Source organism: Camellia sinensis, chromosome 15 (genome assembly GCF_055761805.1).
Source record: "Camellia sinensis isolate YWXY chromosome 15, ASM5576180v1, whole genome shotgun sequence".
Classification (NCBI taxonomy): Eukaryota; Viridiplantae; Streptophyta; class Magnoliopsida; order Ericales; family Theaceae; genus Camellia; species Camellia sinensis.
The window spans coordinates 17,847,281-17,868,663 of NC_138975.1; the positions used below are offsets into that span (position 1 = coordinate 17,847,281).

At 32.8% G+C, this 21,383-nt stretch overlaps 1 pseudogene across 1 annotated transcript; it reads right to left on the reverse strand.

Annotated features, from left to right (window-relative positions):
• Positions 1 to 1,523: 1,523 nt before the first annotated feature.
• Positions 1,524 to 11,791, reverse strand: LOC145812838 (2-isopropylmalate synthase 2, chloroplastic pseudogene; annotated as a pseudogene). The gene is made up of 3 exons (XR_014356315.1): positions 11,064 to 11,791; positions 9,274 to 9,373; positions 1,524 to 1,853 (listed from the first exon to the last, which is right to left on the reverse strand). The product of XR_014356315.1 is annotated as a 2-isopropylmalate synthase 2, chloroplastic pseudogene (transcript).
• Positions 11,792 to 21,383: the final 9,592 nt, after the last annotated feature.

Below are 21,383 nucleotides of genomic sequence, written 5' to 3' on the forward strand. Positions count from 1 at the left end.
GAATTTCCTCCTTAAATTTTTGAATCACTTCTGGACTCATTCTTCTTGGTTTTTGCTTGTATGGCTTGAAATTAGGCCTCATAGGGAGCCTATGTTCTACTAATGACATATCCAATCCTGGTAGTTCATTATAAGACCATGCAAAATAATCTTTATATTTCTTCAAAACAACCAACAACTAGTCCTTGTTAAGAGCATTCAACCAAGCACTTATATAGGTGGGTTGTTGTATATAACCTTCCCCTAAATTTACTTCTTCCAAGGGGTCTTGTATCTGAGAACTTACTGATGCTCCTTCTTTGATTCCTTCTGACTTCGAAGAAATCTCCTTGCTTTGTTCTGTTACCAGTTTCTTTGATTCAACATCTTTACCCTCTTCCTCATAGACAAAGTCTGTCCACAAGGCTTCTTCCTCCTGTATCTCTTGGACTTTTGTTTCAATGTCCAAAGCACAATATTTATCTAAGGCCAAAAATCTAACCTATTGTTGTTCCTTCTTACAGCCAATCATCATGGCTTCTTTCTCCTGCTCTTGTATTTTCTGGACTATTGATTTTACATCCAATACTGAGAACTTAATTAGAGCCAAAGACCTGGCTTCTTAGGTTTCATCTCTTTGCCTACAACCAAGCATCATTGTCATCCTTAACGACAAACTCTTTATCAGCACTCTCTTGGACCAAGTGCTTAAGATGTGCAAATTCTTCAGCAGCCGTCACTTCGACTGATCTATCAGGTTTTCTCAGTACACTGAGTGGTGCCACTCTTTCAGTATATAATTTGGCCTCTGCGAAATCTGCACAAGCTATGAAGGGTTGAGGACCTGCACTAATCTCCTCCGTCTCTCCATTGCACAAGGCCATCATGATTTTCTGATGTAAAAAAGAAGACACACATTTGTTGGTGTGAATCCAATCTCTTACAAGTAAAGCATTATACTTAGCATTGCTGTCGATAACGAAGAATGCTGTCATGCAGTCCCTGGTTCCCACACTCAGGTTGATGGGCAACATACCACAGGCCATCTGTTTGTCTCCAACGAAACCAGCAATAGCTGTACTGGTTGGGATTAGTCTGAGGTTCTTCTTTCCTAGTTTCTTCAACGAAGATTTTGGAAGCAAGTTTACTACTGCCCCGTTATCCACCAGCACCTGATTCATCTGTATTCCATCGAAGAAGGCCTTGATATACAAGGGTTTGACATGCTGTGTCATGGACGTCGTAAGATACTCAAAAGGGTATGAGAGGTTAATACTTACCTCTTCCTTACTCTCGTCTTCAGTTTCCTTTGGTGTGGCTACTTCAGATTCGTCTTGCACCATACTTACTTGTGAGTCTTCACTGGAGACTGGAATTGGGTCAATCTCCTGACCTTGGTTTTCATCTTCAGCTTGAAACTCCTGTGGTAATATAAGCACCATATTCACTGACACCAGAGAAAACGAGCCAAATTAGACGACTGGCTGTACTTGCTTCCCCTCTTGGTCAATTTGTTCAATTACTTCAGAAGCGTCCTTCATGCTTCATTCTGGCACTTCTGTATTAGTAACTTCCTTTGAATGGTCTGTTTCTGTTGGTTTTCTGACCAAAAATGTATGTTCAACCATGAAGGCTTCAAACAATTCTTCCTCAACCATCCCCTTCCTTTGGCTTGGGATGACTTCATCTTCTATCTCATTATCACTTTCCATCAAAGCTTTTTCAAATCCTACCAAGCTGGATCTTTCCTTGGCCTTTAGTTTGGAATGAACTTTGGCCAACTGCTCCCTGCTACAACTCTTTTTGTCTGAAAAAGTCGATTTTAGATTATGGTCTAACTTTGAATCTTCTTCTTCTTCTGCCTGATTCTTTAGCTGAACCAATGAAGAACTTTCTCCACCTTCTTTCAGATCCTTCTAGTACTGAGTGTACCTTCGTTGGATCTTCCTTCTTTGGGACCTAGAAATCACTGGGACCATATTTGGTTCTTTTGTTTTCGGGTGCTTAAGCAATACCCAATTATTTGGAGCCACCAAAGGAGGTTTGACTATCCTACCTTGGTTCCCAACAATATTTCTTTGGGTAGACATCTCCCTAGGTTTGTTCTGCATGACAAACCAATCTAAAACTCCAGGTACCCACGAAACTACTGACCCAGCTGTTGAACTATTTTTTTCTTCCTTTGAAGCCATCTTCAAAGCTGCCTGTGAAGATCACTGTTTGGCCCTGACTCCCTGTTTTGGGCCTAACTCAGGCCTTTGATGAAGGTGGCCATTTTCCGTCCTACATGAGGTTGGTCTAGGAGGCCAATCTCTGGCTTTGATCCCATAAATTGAACCCTTCTCCGGCCTCTTTCAGGATGATTGCTCTTCATTCTGTAATAATTAGGTGGTCTAGACTCATATAAAGGCCTCTTGCCTTTAGAATGCATTGTAGCGGCTGTTGGCTCAGCCATTAATGGATGCTGCCTAATACTAGTTGGATATGGCCTTTTGTTATAAGCACTGGTTGGTTTAGGATGCCTCTGCACATCCTTGTAATATTGTTTCCCATCAATTGGAAGCCCTTTCAACCACTTGTAGCTCAGCCTGCATCTGGGACACATTCTTTGCATGACAACTGCTTCTAAAGAATCGTCATCCAGTGCTTCTTCATCAGAGTCTTCTCTCTGGTTTAAGAAACCTTGTCCAATAGTTGGTAGATTTTCAGTATCTTTCTTGATAGTTATCTGGCTGGCAACATGTATCTGTACATTGACTTCTTCCAATTCTTTCAAGGACAAGTTCTGGAAGTCTGGCGTGATAACATTGGCTGCCACCTCTCCAATTTCTGGGAATGGATTAGTATCAATCCCCATGGCCTTTTCTGCTTTAGCTGGGAATTTTAAAATCCCCTTTCGAATCTGCTCTTGGATCCTGTCTCAAAAAACAATGCAGTTTTTAGTTGAGTAAGACCAAGAATTATGCCATTTACAATACACTTTTCCTTTAAGACCAAGGAAATTTGTAGCAAGCAAACGATCAAAAATGTCATCTGCCTTTGTTAAATCAAAAGAGTATTTCCTATGAAGGTCTTTCTTTTTAAACTGCTGGTCAATTGTTGTGTCTTTATAAATTAATGCTTCACAGATCACAAGTTCTTTCCCTACAATCTCTACTGCATCAATCTCATAATTAGGATCTCTATAATACGTCTTGTATGATGCATTACTTTGATCTTGTTCTTCTTCTAGTAACGCTTCATACTTAGACACCTTATAGGTTAATTCCACTAAGTCTCTAAACTCAGTTGAGTTAAACTTCTTTCGAAGCCTAAACTCTAGACCATTTTGAGTCAATCTCACAAATTCAGGCTCTAATAAGATGATCCTGCATTTATTTCGTGCTCTTTTAAATCTGGCAATAAACTGAGTAGCCTTCTTATCATGCATTTGACTCAATCTTGCCAAGTCTGCCATGGAAACCTCTGGCTCTGTCTGGAAGAATTCGACATGAAATGCCTCTTCCATTTGTTGCCAAGTTTGGATAGAGTCAGGTATAAGGTTAATATACCATAAAACTGCTCCACCAGTTAGAGAATTTGGGAATAATCTTAACTTCATATAGTCATTATTGGTATATTCACCGCACTGAGCCGCGAACCTAGCAATATGCTCAACCGTTGACTGGTTTCCATTCCCATAAAAAAATGGCAAAATCTAGTATCCTGAAACCTCTTGGGTATTCATGTACCCTATCTACCCATTCTGGGTACGATTTCCTGTACACAGGAGTCTGAACCCCCCGAGCCATTAGACCACACATCTCTCTAACAATATCAACAATTTGGTCCATAGGGACCATATTTTGTGCCTGTTGAACCACTACTGGAGGAACAAACACGGGATTTGGTGGACAATCTTGTGTCTGGAATCCTCTTGGTCCATATAGTGGTATATTTGGGACTGGTTGTCCTTGTGGTGCTAACTGCTGTTGAGGGTATGAATGACCTCTTTGAGCCTATCCTGCAAAAGGACCTGTGAAAAGTGCTGGAACAGGTGTTGTGTCTCTTCCAGGTGTAGGAAAACCTTCTAACCCCCTGAGTATAAATTCGAACAAAGGATTAGTGAACCCCCTTGTACCAGGTATGGCTTCGAATATGGGATTTGGAACCATCCTTACACCATTATCTTGTGTTGGGCCAGATCCACCAACTTGTATGGCTTCACTGTTAAGTAACAAGGCATTTTGATTTGCCATAGGCCTCGAAAGAGGCTCATACCAAGACTGAGGTGGTGGTCTTTCTTGATTTTGGTTACTAGTTTGACCATTAGAATGCCCATTACTCTGCATAGGCTGTTTATCTTTAGCCAATCTTTGCTGAGGGACTTTCGAATTTTCCTCTATATGCCTTGTGTTTGTTGGTTGATGGGTATTCATTCGATCCAAAAAGGATGTTGTCCACCTTTCCATTGTGTTTATTAACTACTATCCCATGGCATCTGCTAGGCCACCCTATGGATTCATTGGCTAAGTAGATAGAACAATGGATGGTCCAATTCCTTGGCCTCATCCAATATTATGAACATGTGGTACTTGTTCCGAAATGTTGGTCTGTTCGACCATAGGTTCTGATAAAATGGGTGTTTCCATAGGATGTATTATCACATTATCTTCTGTATTAGGCATTTCTACCTCTCCTTCCACGCCTTCTTCCAAGCATTTATTTTCTCCTTGTCTCCTACGTCTAGCCATTTTAATTAGTCCCACTAGGCGTGCCAAAAATATATGTTGGCTTTTTGGCTTTCGAAAGTTATTTTTGTAATTGTGAGCGTGCCAGCAACGATCAATCAATCCTTACAGAATATTAATTGCCAACCAATTATCAGACGATTGTGTTTTAGTTCTTTTAGCCTCAATGAAGAAGACTTTTACTGGTGGCTTTATTTAGGAGAATTAACTGACAATGATTAAATGAAGAACAATTGCAGCATTTCATTAAGCAAAAATGAAAGACTTACAATAATCCAATTCAGCCTCGTAAAAGTTTACAGCAACAATCTACTTGAAACTATTCCTATGAACGAAGTGCAGTACAGGAATTTTAAAGTACAGCAATGTAAAGAACAGGAAATGTAAAAACTGAAAAAGAAATAAAGTTGATAAAACTGGTTTTCTGGATCTGAGGCTGGGCCTTTTTCTGAGGTCTTCTCTGCTATTTATACTTCTCAAGGATAACCATCGAACTGCACTTCTAACCGTCGAAACGCTCCTCCATGATCGTTGATCATGTTGCCTTATAGTTAGCTCCACTATGCCAATACCTGCAGTTAGGCTTCCCTCTTGATTTTGAATTTAAATGTGAGGAACCGTTAAAGCCACGTCATCTTAAATCCCTTTGCCAATCCAGTGTTACGCAAATCCAATATAACCAATGTTGACTGCCACGTGTGTGATTATGATTGAAGACTTGAATAGTCTTCTCGTATTGCCCTTATTCTGTCACGCGTTGAATTACAATTGACTCATACAAAATATGTAACCAACAACTCCATAATACTAATATATTGCCTATCAATTGACCGCCATATTTGCGAGGAGTTGTTGGTGCAAGTATGAACAACCCACAAGTTTCAGAAATAGGAAATGCACCAGTGCACCATTTTTCTTTTTCTTAAAAAGATAAATAAATAAATAGAGTAAGATAAATTACAAATATATCTCTTGAGATTTGCTTAAAATATGAATTGTCCCTTATAGTTTAGAAAATTACAAATACCTTTCTGTCAGAAATTTTTTATTTAACAGAATTAATTGAAAAGTGAAACTTATAACTGTTCACCTATACAATAATAAAATTATTTGAATTATTAATCGAAATAAAATTTTAATATTATTAAAAACTGTTAATTAACTTGATGATATATTAATAAAATGACCTATTTGTTATGAAATTAGAAACCGTAAGGGGCATAATGTAATTTCTAGAATCACAAAGAGTAATTTATAATTTAAGTAAATCTCAAAAAGTGTATTTATAATTTACCCAATAGAGTAAATAATGGCAACTAATCAAAATAATAATTTTTAGGCGTGATTAAAAGAGTTCTCTCTAGAAAGTTGGACAAAATATGCTTAGACAAGCACGACAAGACCAAAGAACTACAAAAACTATCTCAAGACGACCATAAATCATAAGTTGATTCATACTCTCTAAGGTCTTAATAAGCAAAAATTAGGAGAGAGTCTCCCATAGAGACTCCAATTCAGAGTCACTTTTTCAGTAAACTCAGTGGAAGCTCACAAGGCTACCAACCGTAAAGCCACTATTAACCGTCTTAACAAGTGAAAATTTCTATATAATTCTTTAAGTCGTATTTGGTTTATAAATTTTGAAAGGAATTTGAAAATGAAAAGAAAAAATATATGTGAAATGTAGGTAAAATATAATTATATTTTATTCACATTTCGCTTATATTTTTTTCCTTTCATTTTTCAAATCCCTATTTAAATCTATTATCCAAACACAACGTTAGGTTGTGTTTGGATCATGAATTTAGAAAAGAAAAGAAAAAAAAATTTTGATGAAATGTAGGTAAAATTTGGTTAGATTCATTCACATTTCATTTATCTTTTTCTTTTTTTTTCGTTTCTAAATTCCTATCAAATTTATGATTCAAACACAATCTCAAATTTAGATTTTAGTTTCTCACAATATATGTTCGAATATATTTTCATTTTCCTCATGAAAGTATGGAACAGAATTGGGATGGCTAACGACAACCATTGTTGTGCGGCTGATGGGCTTCATTTTGAGACCCATTTCGATAATTCAAACCGTTCATCATGAAGAATGTGATTGTAAAAATCAAGTTGATCAGATATCAATAACTTTTTCATCGATTTGCATTTATATAAAGTTTTATATTTCCAATTATTTAGATACAAAGCAATTCGATGAAAAAGCTATCGATATTCTATTAACTTGATTTTTATAGTTATATTCTACTTGATATATCATAAAAAAATAAACGATTCAAATTATCAAAATAAACCTTGAAATGAGGCCCATCAGCCACACAATAGTGGCTGCTATGCTGGTTTGACACCCTGAAATTTGTCCATGGTTCTGTCCACTTGTTTAACATGAATAAGAACAATTAAGTAAAATACAAGAGGAATTTTTTTTATATGTATAGCATTACCCTATATATATAACTTCCATGCTTTTAAAACTATAAAATTAAAATTTTCAGTCGTTTTAAAAATGAAAAAACAAAACAAAATCTTCTTTCTTTCCCTCTACAATTTTTTTTATTATAAAATTTATCATTTCCACTTTCCATAGTCATTTTCTTTCTAATCAATGGCACTTTGTGTCTTCCCAAGATTAATTATGAGTTCTTTTCTAACATTTGCAGTCTTAGTCCTCAATCTTTATTTTATTTATTTATTTTTGGTCAAGTCCTTCCTAAAATTGAATGACCAATTCCCCAATTTCCCACGTTAGCATGACCTCATGAATTTTGGCATAACTCACATATTGAAATCGAAAAATGCTTGGGAGCACTAATTAGTGCTCCCACTAATTAGGTGGCAGTGGGTCCCACCATTAATGATGTGATGTTTTGGTCTTGGAATTGTATTTTTTTTTTTTAACTTTTTTAATGCATTAGTGCTATTAGTGGTGATATTTTTAGTGGGATAAATCATTGTTGATTGAAATCTTAGCAATAATATAAAAAAAAAAAAAAAAGAAAGAAACAACAAATTAAAAGACAAAATATCAATTTATCTTATAATAGACTGAGTCTATGTATATAAAATTAAACCATAAAAATATATATATATATATATATTTAAAATATACATATCGAGATAACGAGATTCACCCTAAAAATATTATATCAATTGCTATTATTCATATTATTTTAATCAAAAATAGATCTCATCATGCTTAATTCCTTTTTTTCCTTTCACTTATCTATTCTTTTTCCCTTTCTTTCCTTCCTCTTCCCAAACGGAAGACTTGTTGCCCCGGTTTTTCTTCCCACTATGTGCTTTGTTCTTTGAAAATTGTATTCTTGACTCCTTTTCTAATCCAATGAAATGATGTGTCTCAATATGTAGATTCTTGACTGAAAATATATATATATATATATATATATATATTATTAAAAGAAAAAAAACTACTATAATCACATATGAAAAAAATACTAAAGTGGTATCGGTCTGTTGTGGTAATCCAACTTAACTAAGTACTAACCTACTATCATTTTACTATTTGAAAAACATAATAATTAAGAAAAATTTCATGAAATCTTAGTCCTTTGAACCATATTGAAGTGGACTCCTAATCTTGTTACATTTCTAAATTCACTTTAATTATGTTTGAATCTTGAATTTGTGGATTCATTTACTTTTAAAAAACTTAGCTTCTACATCATTATTTTTTTCTTCTCTTTTCATTTCTCTTCATAATTTTTTTTATAAATTTAAAATTCCAGCATAAACTTGATGTATTAGCTTTAAAAACAAAGATAAGAAGTTTGATGTATTCGTCTCATAATTCTAAATAATGATATGAGAAGACGTTACACGCCTTATTGGCCAAATAAATAAATAATTGACTGTTATTGTTGTGAGAATTATTTATTTATTTCAGAATACCTATTGTTGTGAGAAGTCACTACTACAAATATAGATAAAGATCACACTTTTTTGGTGTGATGTATGTTTTTTAATCACACCTTTTAAGTTTTATTAAAGTGTGGTCTTTAGGAGTGTGATTAAAAATGGTCATTTTTAATCACACTTTTTAAGTGTCATTAAAAAATACTTTCATCACATCTTTTAAGTGTGATTAATAATATTTAGATCACACCTTTTAAGTGTGATTAAAAACATTTAGATCACACCTTTTAAGTGTGATTAAAAATATTTAGATCACACCTTTTAAGTGTGGTTAAAAACATTTAGATCACACCTTCTAAGTGTGATTAAAAACTTTAGTTCACACTTTTTAAGTGTGATTAAAAACTTTAGATCACACCTTTTAAGTGTGATTAAAAACATTTAGATCACACCTTTTAAGTGTGATTAATAACTGATAAAACCTGTGATAAAAAAAAAATTTGACATATTTAAAAAATAATCAATATTATTTTTGCACGCGCATTTGAATAATGTAATACACACTATATACTATATTTTGAGTCACAACCATATATTGAATGAAATAATATCATATATTTCATAAATGAAAGTTAAATGTTTACAAGTATATACAAAGAAATTAAAAAAAAAAAAAATTAACTGTGATTACATACATTAAAAAATAAAAAATAAAAAACTTGAAAAAAGTAAGTTCTTGAATTCTTTGACCATATTTTGCATATCTCCAAGAAATTTCTGACCTGAAAAATAAAAAAACAAATTAATTTAAAAACTGCCAGAAGCATATGAATAAACTTACTAATTAATTTATAAACTTACATTTAGATCACACCAAAAATAATGTAATTTATCCAGTTGTTAAACTGCCCCCAATCCTTTCCCCACAGCCACCAAAAATGACATAATTATTTTGATTCTCCACACAAATATCAGTAAAATAGCACCACAAAAGAAGACAATATGCAACAATGCAGAAAGGATCATATAAATGATAAAATAGAGTATTATATGGACAATCAAAATCATATGATATCAACATATAACTCACTAAAAACTATAAAACAAATAAGGATCAATAAAGCTTATTGGTCTTAAAAGCAGAAACCACATAGCCTGAATAATTACAAATTGGTATGGGAGCAATCCAAGTAGAGGAAATAATAAGAGCCCAACACACTAAATTAAAAAGAAACAACTTGCATACAACCCCCTTATCTAAACCTTCAGCTCCGTAATTTAATAACTTGAGATGAAGCACATCTTTGTAGGAATAGGATCAGCCACAGATAGATACTTTAAAGATTGTAACTATCAAAAATACGAGAATTATATGATTTTCAACCATGACAAAATACTCTATTGAAATAGCAAATTCTCCACAATTAAAGTCTGTCCATGTAAGTGACAAACAATAACAGGTCCTCACTATCCAGCACTTCTCTCTGTGCATGTCAATGAAATCCATCACATACAACATATAAAAGCAATTCGCAAAAATTGAAGTAGGAGACTTGTAATTATCAATTCATTCAATTAGTATATCTTAACTCTTATATGAACCCAATTTTCTGTTGGACCATGACATTATTTGCTGAAATCATATTTTTTTAGGCAGAAAAAGTAGCTCATACGGATCTCATCAACGATATCGTATCTTAGATTATGCACCATGCACCTAAAATACAACTTAGGCCCATTTGTGAAACCAACTTTGGAAGTATACCAATGTCAAGAATTAACAATTATCTTGCTATGTTTTAACAGTCTTAGACCATGCAACCTTACCCTTCAATGGGGCAGGATGGTTAAAATAGTATCCAAATTCACATGTTTTGAGTTCCTATGCTGCCTTGACAAATTCACACTGCAGCTATGATGTGGTCAAATAGCTATACCTCTGGATGATTTGTTATGACATCAATTTGTCCAACAGTTTAAAGTATAGAAATACTGAAGCTCAAATTCCAGCAAAATTATAATTTGCTTTTGAATTTGAGCCCTATCAAATTCTCGTCAGATCAATACAGCCAGTGCCTAGCCTTAACACTGAACAGATTTTAGGTAAGCATGCCAAACTAGCCATTAAAATAACTTATCTCAAAAGAAGAAAAATAAACATTCAAAGACTTTAATATATATATATATATATATATATATCTATATCTAGAACTTATTATTTGTGTTAATTTTCAGTTCAATGAGTTAAGGAGGCAACCTGAATCAAAACCTATTATGTTCAAAAGTGAGTAGAAGATTACTTGAATGCAGCCCACCCAAAAAAAATGGTCAAACTACATGCTTACTTCAGGCAGTTCTGCAGGTATAAAATAATATTGCCAACTAAATATAAATTCAATCCCACAATAGACACTGCTACTGCCATTTACATAAATATAGTACATCACAAAAGAAAGAAAGAAAGAAACTGACCGTCCAGCATCTTCAGGGCTAAACTCAACATCATCACATCCCAAACTTCTGGCATACTTGACCATACTGACCGCAATCTCCAAAACCTCCTCTTTACACTTCTTGAGCTTGTTCTTCATATGAATTTCACTGGTAGCAATAAAAGTATGAATCCTGGGCCTCTTGGCGAACTTGATAGCCTCCCAAGCAGCATCAATATCATTCTTACAGCAACGAGCAAGGCCACAAATGACAGGCACAAAACCATCCTCATCAACCGAATTACCGACCACCTGAGAAATGACTCTGACGGCCTCAAGATCGTCGTTGGAGGCGGCGGGGAAGCCGGCCACGATGATGTCGACGCCGAGCTTGGAGAGCTGGCGGGCGATGTCGAGCTTCTCCTTGCTGGTCATGGTGGCGCCGGGGGACTGTTCGCCGTCGCGGAGGGTGGTGTCGAAGATGCGGACGTAGTGGGGATCCGGGATGCGATTGGGGATGTAGGTAGGCCGAGATCGGGGACTGGAGGAGGAGCAGAAAATGGCGGTGAATGGGGTTGATGATTTTGAGGGTTTGGTGTTGCAATAGAGAAGAACGCGAGTTGGGGTGGTGGTGGTGGGTTTGATGAAGTGTGAAATGGGTGTGAAATTGGGGTTGGAGAACAGAGACGCCATTGATGGGGAGAGAGAGAGAGAGTTTTCAATGGCTCTTTGAGGTTGGAACTTAAAACCCTACAGAGATGCTGGACGGTCAGTGATGTTGGGATTAGGGATTTTGGTTGGCAAAAAAAAAAGCGGGAATGAAAAAAAAAAAAGAGAGGGAAACGGGGGTAGATAAAAAAAAAATTAAATTTTTTTTTTTGGGGGTCACAAATAAAATTTAAATAATAAAATAATACAGTTTAACTTTTTTTTTTTTTTTTTTGACGCGGGTTGTTGTTGTTAAAAAAATTTATTTTTTGTTAAAATAATTTTTTTTTGTAGTTAATGAAAAAAATTTCATTTTTTTTAGTTACTAAGATTTAAAATTTATTTGTTTCATTTTTATTTTAATTAAAAAAAATATTATTATTATTTTTTATTTGGTAGAAGTAGGGGTAATATTTTAATGAAAAATATTTACCACTAAAGTAAAAGTTTATTTTCTGTGGTCAATGAAAAATATTTTTCTAGGGCCTATTTTTTTTTGTTAGTAAAAATCATGAACTATTTTTTTGTGGTAGAGGAAAGGGAGCGACATTAGTGGTGGATAAGAGATGATAGTGGTGGTGGTGGTGGTGGTGGTGGTGGTGATGGCGAACATAGTGGGAGAGAACGAGAGAGAGAGAGAAAGAGAAGAGAGAGAGAGAGACAAAAAGATAGAGAGTGAGAGACAGAAAAAAGATAGAGAGAGAGAAGAGAGATGAACGAAAGAGAGATAGAGAGAAGAGAGATGAACGAGAGAGAGAGATGAACGAGAGAGAGAGAGAAGAGAGATGAGCGAGAGAGACAGAGAAATATGAGAGAGATAGAGAGAAAATAGATGAACGAAAGAGACAGAGAGAGAAAAGAGATGAGAGAAGAGATAGATGAGTGAGAGACACACAGAGAGAGAGAGACAGATAGACAGAAAGAAAAGAGTGATGAGTGAGAGAGGGAAAGAGAAGAGAGAGAGGAAGATGAAAAAATAGGTGAAAAGATATAGACAAAGAGAGAGGGAGAGAAAAAAAGAGCGAAAAGAGATAAACGAGAGAGAGACAGAGAGAGATGAGCGAGAGAGATAACGAGACGAGAGATAGAGAAGAGAGACAGAGAGAGATGAGAGAGATAGACAGAGAGAAAGAGAGAGACAGACAGACAGACAGACAAACAGACAGACAGACAAAGAAGAGTGATGAGTGAGAGTGTGAGAGAGAGAGAGAGAGAAGAGAGACAGAGACAGAGAGATAGAAAGATGAAAAAATGGGTGAAAAAGTTCCGTGTCTAAAGCCTCATTTTCTAGTAGTGAGTCATCTCTATCATTCATAGGTAGAATAGAGGCGCGGATTTGGGAATTGTATATTTTATATAAAAATCAAATTGAAATATTTTATACAATCACACCTATTTAGGGAGTGTGATTAAAAAGTAGTAATGTATATATAATCACACTTTAATTAAAATGTGTGATTAAAAAATATATATATAATCACACTTGTTTAAAAAGTGTGATTAAAAAGTAGTAGTGTATATATAATCACACTTTAATTAGAATGTGTGATTAAAAAATATATAAATAATCACACTTTAATTAGAATGTGTGGTTAAAAAATATCTATATAATCACACCTATTTAAAAAGTGTGATTAAAAAGTAGTAGTGTATATATAATCACACTTTAATTAGAAGGTGTGATTAAAAAATATATAAATAATCACACTTTAATTAGAATGTGTGGTTAAAAAATATCTATATAATCACACTTATTTAAAAAGTGTGATTAAAAAGTAGTAGTGTATATATAATCACACTTTAATTAGAAGGTGTGATTAAAAAATATATAAATAATCACACTTTAATTAGAATGTGTGGTTAAAAAATATCTATATAATCACACCTATTTAAAAAGTGTGATTAAAAAGTAGTAGTAGTATATATAATCACACTTTAATTAAAAGGTGTGATTAAAAAATATATAAATAATCACACTTTAATTAGAATGTGTGATTAAAAAATATATATATAATCACACTTGTTTAAAAAGTGTGATTAAAAAGTAGTAGTGTATATATAATCACACTTTAATTAGAAGATGTGATTAAAAATATATATATATAATCACACTTAATTGAAAAGTGACATAAAAAATAAATATTATCACACTTAATCAAATTAAGTGTGATTAAAATATCAATTTAATTTTTTTTATCACACTTCCAATAAAAGTGAGATCTTTTTTTTTGTCAAAGTGTGATCTTTAACTATTTTTGTAGTAGTGAGTTTTTTTTTTTTTTTGATAACCGAGTATCCGGGCCCGCACCTCTTCGGAGTAACGCACCTCGACCAATCTCGAGGCCCTGAGCCGATCGACCGGGCAAAGACGCAGTGGCCCGCCAGTAGCCAGCTGGGGATATTGTTGTGAGAAGTTGCCAATGCAATGTATCCAACAACACAAAAAAATTAAGAAAAGTAGTCTAAACTTAAATCTATGTAAGAGGGTTGGTTGCATATAATTCTGTTATCGAATTTTGTATATTTAAGATTTTTCAATAAATGCACTAATGAACTTCTCTTTCATACCAAACATGCTTTGGTAGTCTTTATATTTGTAACTCTCTCTTTTTTCAGTGGTCGGCTTACAAGTCACTGCAAAATGAAGAATATTGAATTTTGTTCCCCCTTGGATACGCCTAAACTTACTTGTATTGAGCCGTCCTTATGAGAAGTTGTCAATGAAGAGCTACAGCTTTAAAGTCATAAATAAATAAAACACTTCTGCTATCACCAAGAAAAGACATAGCGTCTAGCCAATTTAATTTGAAATTTTCATCTTTGATTTCCGTTGACTTCAGGTCAATGAATTTGTTACAAGTGAGAATATGAAACCTCTTAAATATTTTTTTAATTATATTTTCTTTGGCGTGCATCACACGTCTTGAATAGATACATGCTTAACACATCATATTAGTCAAGAAAATTACATCGACACTTATCTCTTATTATTTCATTTATATAATTCTTAACCTTTGTTTGGATTAGCTTTTTAATTTTTTTTTTTAACTTTTTTAGTTTGGAGTTAAAATTTCTCGTTTAAAAACAAATATTTTTAGTAACTTTTTGACTTTCTGACTAAAATATGATGTAAAAAAACTAATGGCTATGTTTGGTTCCATTTTTCTAAAAATAATTTTCAAAAAATTGTATTTTCTTATTTTCTGTATTTTTTTGTTTTTACTGAATTTTTTAAATATTTTATACAAATTTTTTACTTTTTAGACACACCTAACATAAATACACCTAAAAAGTAAAAAAAAAAATTGTAAAAAAAAATCTTTTAAAAATTCACTAAATACCAAAAATAAAAATAAAAAAAATACAAGAATTCAGTACATTTTTTATATTTTTATGTATTTCTTAATTTTTTAAAATATTTTTTCACATTTTTTTTACTTTTTAGATACATCTAAGTAAGGTACATCTAAAAAAGTAAAAAAAAATGTTTAAAATTTTAAAAATATTCACTAAAAATAAAAAAACACAAAAATCAAAAAATTCAGTTTTCAAAAAACTTAATCCAGAAAACTCAAACCAAACACACTGAATATGTTTTGGATGACTTTTTGATTTTTTTACGAAAAGATATGCAAAAAATAGAGAGAAAATGAAATTTTTGACTTTTTTGTATAGGTTGTTGGTTTTTTGATTTTTTTTACTAACTTTTTAGCTTTTTGGCTAAAATCACCATTTGTCAAACGAGAACTTTTTAGTTTTTTTGACTCTTATAAGAGAAAAAATAAAATAATTATAGTTTAGATGTGACATTTTATCTTATTGACTTTTTAACTTATTTTATCTTGTTGTGACTAAAATAATCAAAAAAAAATACTATGCCAAACATAGCCTTACTGTCACAATGTAAAATTTACTATCGATATCGTTACGTGATATTACTTTTATATTCAATACTAACGCCAGATGTTGGGTCTTTCTTCAAACGACAATGCTACGTAGCTCAAATTTTGTGGCTCAAAAGTTGCTCAAATGGCCAAAACGACATCGTTTTGAGTACAGAACAACATAAAAATGGCCAAAACGACGTCGTTTTGGCTATTTGAGCCACAAAATTTGAGCTACGAAACATTTTCCTTCTTCAAATTAGATGATCAACTTGTTAGGAGCAGCGAGGATCCTAATAAATATGAGTTAATTATTTATAAATGTTATGGCAATTCAGGCCATATCTAAGATTTTTTGAACCAATAAGTTTTATTTATTAAAATTGAGAATATTATCAATTTTTTTCAATTTTTAAAATTAAGAACATTATCAATTTTGCATAGTAATATTTTAAATAATTGTTTCACTAACTGATGAAAAAAAACAGAGTATGGGATTAAACGTTTTTGCCCTTCTACTTATCGGTTTTTTTTTTTTTTTGGTAAGTAAGTCATAAATAAAAACAAAAAGCTAGCACAAAATACAAGGGGCATGCTCTAGGCCCTACCCACAACTATACATCAGAAAAAATAAAAATAAAAAAGAGCAACAGCAGACCTAACCAAAGACACCAAAGGCCATACACAAATACCGAACAACTAACAAACTAAACATCTCACAAACAATTTTACAATAAATCAACAGCAGCAACTAGCATAAGAACCCAGCATAAGAACCGAGAACACTATCACAGCATAAATGGTCACCCCGGAGAACAAAACATCCCTTGCACATCCCGCAAGGGTAGGCACCCAAATGCACTAATAAACACAACCTATAGACAATTAAATATATAGGAAATAAAACACATTTCTTGACACCATCGGCGCTCCCAGCAGCCAACAACTTGCTTCCATGCTTTCGAATTTTAGTGATTCCCTATTTTACAGCCGCACAATGTATTAAACCGTGCTTCCATTGATTAGGGGAGCCTCGCACAATCCTACATCCACAAACCGTGTCCTTATTGTTCCAATAAGAACTGCTACCAGCAAAAAGAGAGCTTTTCCTTACACAAAACAGCCACTTTTTACAGCAACCTTTAAGTAACGCATCACCCTCCCTTAATCTAAAGTAGCCTGACCAAAATAAGTGGAAATAGAAAAACCACACATTAATAAAATATAAACACACATTTTCTGGGCTCACATCACTCAACACACAATTTAGATTCTCACTCCACTCAAAAAACTTCAGATCCATGTACCTGCAAAACAGAGAAAGATTAATAGACATGAATATATAACAAACACTCAATATGGCTAGTAGAAATGGGGTATGGATATTTGTGTATCTCCCATAACACTTAACCCACTGAAATTGGTTGTTATCACTCACAGCTAGCAGTTCCATCTTATCCATGTACCTACAAAATGAGCAAACCATTAAAAAAACACTCAATTTGTGCTACCATCACTTAACCCACAATTTACTGAACTCTCAACTCTCATTCCATTTGTTGTTGCTTTCAGCACAGTGTTAGGCAGCCGCCAGGAACTCAAAAACCAACTGTCACTAGGATGCAATTTGAGGTTAGTAATAGACATTACTCGAAATCTAATCATATCCACAATGCCTTTAATCACAATCTCTTCAAGAATCTTTTCCTTTCTAAATATGCAATTGTTCCTAACAATCCAAAGCTGATACACAGTACAAGTAAATACAAGTTTTGTGACCACAGCACTAAGAGATTTACCTTCGACCGTTTTAGAAACCAATTGAACAGTGTCAGGCCAAAGGAGATGGGGTCAATTCACACTAAGTTTCCCTTTAATACTCTCCCAAACTCGACTAGAGAAGGGACAATCAAAGAATAAATGGTTATGATCCTCATAAGGGTCATTACACAAAACACACATAGAGGTTTGAGATATACAAAACAGCTTAAGCCTATCCCCTGTGTTTAATCTCCCCAAAATAGCCATCCAAGTAACCATACTTGCCTTAGGGATATTATGAGGACCCCATAGCAACTTCTCTCAAGAAACTTTAGTAAAAGATTTCCTGAACCAATTCCAAGTTGAATTTATAGAAAACTTACCATTAGAAAACGGCACCCAAATAACAGTATCATAACCAGAGTTTGGAGTAAATGTAAGCGGGGTATGCTCAATCAACTCCTGTAAGAAGCTCCTCCTTCTCCTGGGCCAACTCCAAGAACGGTTATTAACAATCCTACTAACCTTAGCATCCATCCCAAAGGCAGTATCATAGCCAACTCTAGCACCAAACCTCGCCCACAAAGATCCAAGAGGATGCTAATTGTCAAACCACAAGAAAACATCATTCCCATTCCCAATTTTGTGCAGAATCAAAGGGTAAATGACAGGACGAAGGGATAGAATTTTCCTCCAGACCCAAGAAAGGTCACTAGGCATTTTAACCCTCCATAGACTTTGACCTTTAAGTAAATAGGATTTCACCCACTGACACCAGATAGACTGCTCTCCTTCGGAGAAAAGAAACACTTATCGATTTGATTCAACTATCTAATAAAACTGAAAACATTGTTAGTTTTTTTCCAGTTTTAAAACTAAGAATATTATTAGTTTTTTTTTTTTCAGTTTTGCACATCAATGTTTCATCATCATACTCCTTTATAGATACAAAATTTTTAGTTTTGCACAAAAAAATAATTCAACTTTTTCAAAAAAAAAATTAAAAAAGTTTTTTTTTTTGCAAATAAATTTTTTTTTTTTTTTTAGTTTTTTCAATTTGAAATTTGATATTTTAAAATTTTGAAAATCAAAATAAATATCAAATCATCATGTTCCTTTATAGATAATCATAATTAATGAATAATCATTATTTGAAAGGCAATTCCGATTATTAAAAATTTAACGGGATTGGAAGATCTAAAAAATCTTAGCCTTCGTTTGGAATGTGGGTTGGCTTTTTTGTTTTTTTGGTTATTTTAGCCTGGGACTAAAAAATCTTATTTGGGATGAATTTTTTTGGTTTTTTTTTACTTTTATGAGAGAAAAAATAAAATTATTATGGTTTAAATGTGACATTTTGTCTTATTGGACTAAAAATCATATTTTGTCTTTTTATGATTAAAATAACCTCAACCCAACCCAAACTTTATGCTAAACGAACCCTTAATTAAAACTTAATAGAGGATAAGTTCATAAATTAAGATTTTGTGCGTAACTATTCCAATAAATATTCATCACAGACCACTCGATTCCAAATTTTGATGCAAGGATATTTTAATATTTCTGCATTTTTATATTGCTGTACTAATTTATATTATTTATAGTTGGGAGGGTGACAACTATCCTTGTATCCTACAGCTCCCTTATCATCCGTTGACACAAGTTAACTTGTTGGTTAAGAATCTCAATAATCTCACCAGGAGGTTAGGGATTTTAATTCTCGTTACTGTCATGTGGATATTTGCTCCTTATAGTTGTTTGGAAATTTTTATAATTATTATTTTTGTTATACGATTGTGATTATGTGTTAAACTTACTTCATAGTTAAATATTCAATTTAATGTAATTCAGGTAATAGTTATAAGGATAAATTATACCAACTATCTTTAGGGTTTAGAGAACATACAATAGTTCACACAGAGTTCTGGTCTTGTTACTTTATTTTTCAGAGTCAATTGATCTCTCGATCAAATCCTAATTAAAAATATCTTAAGAGTAGAAAAACGAGAAAAAATAAGTTTTTCGAGTTTGGCATGAGGATAAATTATTCTTGATTTCCTTTTTAATAAGGCCAAAATAATTAGAATTAATATAATTGATTATAAACATATAGATAACCAGGGCATTTGGTTGTGTAACACCCTTTCGTGGTGTGAGGTTATGGGTTCAATTGCTATGAAGAGAAATTTAATACTCTTTGCAATAATTTATTTTTCCCTCATTATGTGAGTTGTATCTAATTAGTAGTGGCTGTGTTCGGCTTGGTTTATTGGTTGTAAGGTTTTGTTCACTTTCCGACTATTGTTATTGTGGCTAGTGGTCTTGTTTAATGATATAAATATTTTTTATATTTTTAATTACTTTTCTATCAGTTGATCAAAAAAAAAAAATTATAAACATAGATAGTAGCCCTGTTTGGTAGGGTTTATTTCCAACTTATTTCAGCTTTTAGCTTAATTTAAGCTATTTTGATATATTTGGTTTAACTTAACAATGCAGCTTATAACTTTTTGTAAGTAAAAAATCAACTTATTCTTTGAGTGGGGGAGGAGAAGATTAATTTATAAGTCAAAAATCAGCTTATGTTCACAGTTATAAACTATAAGCTGTTAAGGTATAAGCTATAATCACTTTTCCACAGCTCTACCAAACGGGGCCGGTATACAAAGCTATTTCCTAATCCTTATCCAAATTATTACCTAAATCTATGATCTAAATACAACCTATAAAATCTAATGAAATTATATCAAATTTATAAAATTCAATGTATTTTCTCTAAATATGAATACAAGTTAGTGTAATTTATTCTATTTATAATTTTTCTCCTACTGATTTGACCCCAAAAAATAGTAATTATCAAACTAAAAACAATGGCCTAACAAAAACAAAATTCAGTAAAATGAAAGAGGATAAGGTTCCGTTTGTTTCGTCGTAAAATATTTTACATAGAAAAAATATTTTTGTTTTTGTTTTCAATGTTTGATTGACACTTGAAATAAAAATATTTTATTATCTAAAAGAGAAATTTTAATTCAGTAAAATGTCATTTATGACTTTTTAGTGAGTTAATATATTTATTTGAAAAAGTTAAATGTGTTAAAAATGTAGTGAATAAAAGTCCAACTTTATAAAAATTAACTTAAAAGTAAGTCCTTTTTTAAAAAATGATACAAAAATATTTTACTTATTTTTATTCAATTAAATAACAAAAAAATAAGTAAAATTTTTCGGAAAATTATTGGAAACTCCCATTTTGGAGAGTTGTAGTCTACCAAGTCCCACTTTAAAATTAATAGACGTTCAAGTCCTATTTTGTTGGTAATGTGATCCAAAGGATCCCATTATGTAATTATGGAATGATTTTTTTGACTAATGTACCTTTTTTTTGTGGTTGAAACGTGTGGGTCATAAATAACGTGGACACCCCTACATACACTACTAAACCCAAAAAAAGCTATAGTAAGCTTTTCCCAAACATTACATACACCCACATCATAAATGTGTTTTTCCCAAACGTTATATATACCCACATCATAAAAAAGTTATAGTAAGCTTTTCCCAAATGTTACATACACCCACATCATAAATGTTTTCCCAAACGTTACATACACCTACATCATAAATGTGCTATAGTAAGCTTTTCCTAAACGTTATATACACCCACATCATAAATGTGTTTTTCCCAAACGTTATGTTATCCCAGTTAGGCAACCCAAGAGGGGGGGTGAATTGGGTTATTAAAAATTTCACAATATTAAATATAACACAATATTCAGAATTTGAATAAATAAAAACAAACAGAATAATAATTATCAATATAAAAGTAGAAGAGATAGAGAGAGAAAATCAAACACTGCGATTTATAGTGGTTCGGCACGCCAGGCCTACGTCCACTCCCCAAGGAACCTCCTTGAGAATTTCTTTACTATCAATTGAATAAATACACCACCAAGCTTGTGGATTTGGCACAGGACTTACTATTATCTATTGAGCCTCACTCAACAATA